General features: G+C 44.5%; 1 protein-coding gene across 2 annotated transcripts in view; it reads right to left on the reverse strand.

Annotated features, from left to right (window-relative positions):
• Positions 1–5,352, reverse strand: part of PAK1 (p21 (RAC1) activated kinase 1) — a 102,580-nt gene extending 97,228 nt beyond the window's left edge. For both annotated transcript variants that reach the window (XM_063951282.1, XM_063951281.1), the window contains exon 1: positions 5,180–5,352. The gene's annotated coding sequence lies outside the window, so the exon portion shown is untranslated. The remainder of the gene's footprint in view (positions 1–5,179) is intronic.
• Positions 5,353–6,000: the final 648 nt, after the last annotated feature.

Genomic DNA, 6,000 nt, shown 5'->3' on the forward strand with positions numbered 1-6,000 from the left:
TCAGCTGCTAGTGACCCGCAATTGTCGGGAATTCTTCTCTCATCCCCGGGGGATGAGAGAAGAAACCCGACAAAAGTGCTGCCTCGCGGCCGGCGCGAGGCTGATTCTGTCGGGAATCAGCCTCAGGAAGTTAAGTCGGAGAATGCCCGTTCTCCCGACAATTCAACCTGTTTAGTCGGCGAGAACGGGACATCGCCGACTTAACTGGAGCTGAATTGAATAGTGTCGGGAGCTAATTCCCGGCGCTATTCTTAAGTTGCCGAATTGAATCGACCCCACTGAGGTGTAAAATACACAGGTCCAAGTTATGTGGTTTTAGCTGTTTTTAATTGGATTTTTATTTTGTTATTATTGTTTATCAATTTTTATTGATTTTGAGGAAATACAATACCGAACCAAAAGCAGAATCCGAACCAAAAGGAAAGGGATCATTGGGCCAACCCCATTTAGGTCGACACTCATTAGGTCAACCACTATTGGTCAACAGGCACTAGGTTGACACCTGGAAAAATTGGCAACATGACCATCAGGTCGCCATGGAAAAAAGTCAACATGAGTTTTTTTTGGCGACGTTTTCTTCGTCAAGTGACCAGGAACCCCAAGTAGTACACCGTGTCCACTCGCATGGCGAGCAAAATGCTTCGGGCAAGGTGCCTCACTGCGCTCGGCACAGGTTACTATACCCAATCGTAGTCCACGTGGATCGGAAAGTATGAAAGAGTTCAAAAAATTTAAAAAAAAATTAGAAAAACTTGTGTTGCCTTTTCACGTGTTGACCTTTGCCACGTTGACCTAATGCCCATGTCGGCCTAATACGGACAACCTAAGTGAGGTCGCCCTAAGGACCGTATCCCAACCAAAACATGACAACTTTTTGTGTCACCTGGCGCAAGATACCGGGCACCCATAATGTATCGCACATGTGGGGCCCAAATGCACCAGCTTTAAATGAGTAAAGCTACTAAATCCAGAAAAACTCCAGGGCGCACTGCCAAACGCAGGAAAAAGGACAAAAATAGACGTTAACATTGGATAAACCAACTTGACTTAACCAGTTTGTATGAACGACCGCTTGTGGCCATTTTCCCGGCGTTTGGGAGCAAATGGTTCATTGTCATTTGCTCCCATCCATTACCAGATTTTCATTCCAGCCAGCCAACTAGTGGGACGGTTGGGAAGATAATCTTAAGGTGTGTCCAGCTTTACTAGCAATAACCAATCAGTGAGAGACAGCAGACCTTTGCTGATGGCAGTACAGTAGATGGACAACGACCACGTGCTCGGAACTTCGGCATAAAGCGCCTCCGCCGTGCAGTCCAGAACTTGCCGATACGAAGTGCTTGGAAAACGATTATGCCCAACCCTTCTACGATATAACGGATGAGCGGCACGCGTCCGATGTGTCCACCTGGAATAGAGTCCATGGAACAGAAGAGGCTAATGAACGCTCACTTAGGGAGAGATCGGCCTTTTACGGGCTACCTAATGTTTAGGGATTTCAGTGGCATTGAAAGCCCAGAATGAATAATTGCTCAGCTAATAAATAGGTAATTTTTACTCATCCGCTCCAGCGGTTCCTCTCTTGAAGAATTAATTATTGATGGTCACTTTTTGGATTAGACGAGTTGACCAGTGTATCGAAAAAAAAAAAAAAAAAAAATTGACCAGTAATTAAAAAAAAATCAAATAAAAAATATATACTTTTTTTTAATGTAATAATAAATTGTACACTTACAGACACTATACAGCTGGGTGCAACAGGGCAAGCAAAACTGTACTAAAAGGCTAGTAACCCAACTGTAGGACAATCCCATCATATATACACAGTCATTTTAGGCGTGGACAAACACAAAAATAAAACCATACTTCCCGGCGCTGCAGCAATTTACTGGGTATCAGTGCGAATAACAGTCTGGAGAATTTTTAATACTACCAAACATCATTGGGGCAGATGTATTTTGCCTGGAGAAATGATAAAGCAGTGATATGTGCAAGGTGATAACGCACCAGCCAATCAAGCTCATAACTGGCAATTTACATACTGGAGTCGATTGGCTGGTGCATTATCACCTTGCACTTATCACCGCTTTATCACTTCTCCAGGCTTAATACATCTGCCCCAAGGTTTCTGATAAGCTTTTAGTAACATGCATGGTGGTTACCTGAAGCTTTGCGAGACGCTACAAGTAAACAGACCAGCGCTATAACAAAGAGATGGCGACGTCCTATCCTAAGGATGAAGCAAGTTACCGTCATGCCGCATTTGTGGACTCATGATCCGACTCTCTCCCAGCAGAACAAAGCGTCAGGTAAGAGTTCTACGCCCTCTCTCTTGACCGACGCCCTTTACCTAGTAGGCGATTTCACTGACCTTTATATTACAGCCATCCTGAGATCACCTGGCCAATAACACAGGTTTGTTTGCTGCAGACTAATCGCAAATGAAGAACGCAGGTGACGGCAAATATCCGAAAACAGTCGGACAAAGGTTTAGGAGCAGCTTCTAACACCCCGGCTCAGCTGAGTGATGTACGGTGCCGGCAGCAAGCAGCTTGAAGAAAGAGTTAACACCTTACTGTGCAAATTTCACAGGTCCTTCAGAAATGATCCCTCACCAAGTTGGAATTAGATGCTGGATCTAGGAGGAGGAGCGGTGTCCGTGTGAAAGACAAATACTCCAGCCTGAAACCGGAGGATCTGAGCAGCTTCCACCACCAGTGACCCCTTGTACAGGGAAAATAAATAAATATATATATATATAACGTGGCAAAGTCATAAGAAACTATGGGCCTAATTCAAGGTTGTTTGCAAAACAATATTTTCCTATAAACCATGTGCAGTGCAGGTGGGGCAGATGTAACGTGCAGAGACTTAGATTTGGGTGGAAGGTGTTCAAAGACACTCCAATTTTGTGCTCTTTCCATTGCTCCATGCTGGGAGCTTGACACGGTACGGTTCCAATCATATATAAAAACACAGAATTTTTATTGGATGGAAGAAGAAAATTATTTTTAAATGTTTTTTATCATTTGTGTTATCTAAAATAAATTTGAACCTATTTTAAAAAAAAAAAAATACTACACTATATATTCTCCTTTCCTCTGTTTATATGTACACTTATCCATGAGGAATCCCGAGATCTGAAGAAATTTGGAAGACAGCAAGATCAAAATTCAGTCACAGAGAAAGCTTATGGGACATTCCTATAGACTTTTCCATCATTAATTAACATAAAGGTGGTAGCGCCAAAGATATTTTCCATTACTTATTTCTCTGAAATCTAAATTAAAAAAAAAAAAATCCAAAAACATCCAGTATTTACCCTGCACAGAAACAAAATAACCCACCCAAATCTAACTTGCTCTGCACCTGTTACACCTGCCCCACCTGCACTGCACGTGGTTTTGCCCATTAGCGGAAGATTTGGCTTTTGCAATCAACCTTGAATTAGGCCTTATGCCAGCAAATTATATGGCAATATCTGCAGACATCGATCACAAAGCGAGCCCACCACTATAGGTCAGCACTTACATTACTGGTCCCTGAATATCCCCCCACAACCATGCAGATAATGCTAGAAATGTGGAACATCTCCCCCAACCCGACGACTGCTCACATGCAACACCTCGGCCATCCCACAGAGAGTGAACCCCTGGGAGTGGCCCAGGTTCCTCCCTAATTATAGGTCTCTACTGCTCAGACACCTGGACAGGTGCTGACGTCAACCTGAAACATAACTGAAGGAAGTAAGTGTAAACCCAGAGAGCTGGCAGAACACATGGGACACTGTGCCAACGTTACTAACAGGGCAAAGACTAGGCCGGGACAGGAAGTGGAACATGCCGAAACTACCAGCACTTGTAATATAGCCCTAGCAGTACTGGAAGGGGTGATATTCAGCCCCTGCTTAGACAGTATGTAACTTTCACAGCAGCAACACAATGGCCTGCTCCTGAGGCTGACATAACAGGGACAGGATTGATCACACTGTACATACATGTAAGAACCTGTCCAGAGCAACCCTGTGCTGTAACGTTACACTGTATCCGCCGTACACGCTATACAATCTGCGCAATGTATCGTTACATGGTGCTTGTAACAATACCGCATCGCTGGTGGAATCGTCCCATTGGAGGTGCAGCACATCAGCACGATTCAATGACCAGTTTCTGGGAATATGGGATTGGGCATACACACTGCACAATGCAGATTTGTCGCATGTACCAATATTGCACAATATATATCATATAGTGTGTACCCAGCTTTAGGATGGTGTACAATCAATCAGCCTTTCACCATGACAGGGTTACAGTGTTGTCCTCAGTCCACGTTTCCTTTCCGGTGTGAAATGCAATACAGATTACAGTCTATCCTCATGTACCCGCCAGCGCAGGCGCAAAGTGGGCAACTCAGGAGTAAAGATTGCCCGTGGGGGAAAATGACATGACAAACAATATTAATGAGAAGAAATTTATATATATATATATATATATTTCACAGTTTCATCCGTGAATGTACCTATAGAGCTACAGTATCCAACCCATCTCTTGTTAGATACTGCAACAGAGATAGATAGGGATATATATATATATATTTCTGCTACAAATACCATTACACAGCTGCTTACAGAGTATGTGACCAGAAATCACTCATTTAGTATTACAGACCCTTTATTTCAGTGCCCCCAGGACATTAGCACAGCAGCCCCAGGCAATGCACAGACAGCTAGGTCAGCCCTGTGTACAGACTGGGATAATGCACTGACCTGCAGAGCTGACACACCTGCTCACAGCCTAGACATGTGCAGTCATGGGAACCACAAGGGTGCAAAGTCCACACACACTAGGACATGCCTGGACACACATGCACATTACCTGGTGATCAGGGCTCACACTGGGGTGACAATACTGGGCGCAGCACACCCCTCTCCCTCCAATCACTGCACTGACCCAACAATAGGGTGTGTATATATATATATATATATATATATATATATATATATATATACATACATACATACATACATACATACATACATACATACACACACACACACACTGCATAGGAAACAGACAGGTGAGGCAGGATCACCTGCATGATTACACAGAGAACATGTATGGGGTGAGAACACTGCACGTATGACCATCCCATGTGTCCCGCCCAGCACCCCCGGACTCACCTCACACCGGGCTCCAGCGGGTGTCACCGCTCCCCTGTCGCCGGTGACCCGAGCTCTGGCGATACCGCTGCTCACACTCCGATCCCCTGCTCTCCGCACACACCCACTCCGATCCCCTACTCTCCCTCACACTGCCTGCCAGCTCTCACCGCCAGCCCCGCCCACTCCGCCCGGTGACCAATCACACCCGCTACTGTGACCAATCACACCCGCCCTCGTCCTCTGGGCATTGAGCTCACCACGTGGGTGGCATTTAACCCCTTCCTAGCCAGCGGGTACCTAGATATATGGCTATATAGGTTACAGGTTTTATATATATATATATATATATATATATATATATATATATATATATATATATATATAGTGTGTGTGCCTGTGTATATGACTTTATATATATACACATATATAGATGTAGATAGATATATACACAATAATATTGTATAAATATGTAGTGTTGGGGAATGTAGTACTCCTAGACAGCCAATCGGGGCCACGCTCCATGTTCCTACAGGTGTGGCTCGTTGGGTTGACAGTAACTAGGTCGACAGTCTTTATGTCGACTACTATTGGTCGCGACTCGACAGTGACTAGGTCGACACATGAAATAGGGCGACACGGTCATTAGGTCGATATGGAAAAAGCTCAATGGGGTTTTTTTTTTAAAATGTTGGTGTCGTTTTCTTCGTAAAGTGATGGGGAACCTCAGTTACTGCACCGTGACCCCTCGCATGGCGAGCGAGCTCGGCACAGCTTACCGTTCCCAATCGTAGTCCACGTGGATCGTAAAGTATGAAAGTGTTCAAAAATGGGGGAAAAAT

This window comes from Pseudophryne corroboree, chromosome 2 (genome assembly GCF_028390025.1).
Source record: "Pseudophryne corroboree isolate aPseCor3 chromosome 2, aPseCor3.hap2, whole genome shotgun sequence".
NCBI classification, from domain to species: Eukaryota; Metazoa; Chordata; class Amphibia; order Anura; family Myobatrachidae; genus Pseudophryne; species Pseudophryne corroboree.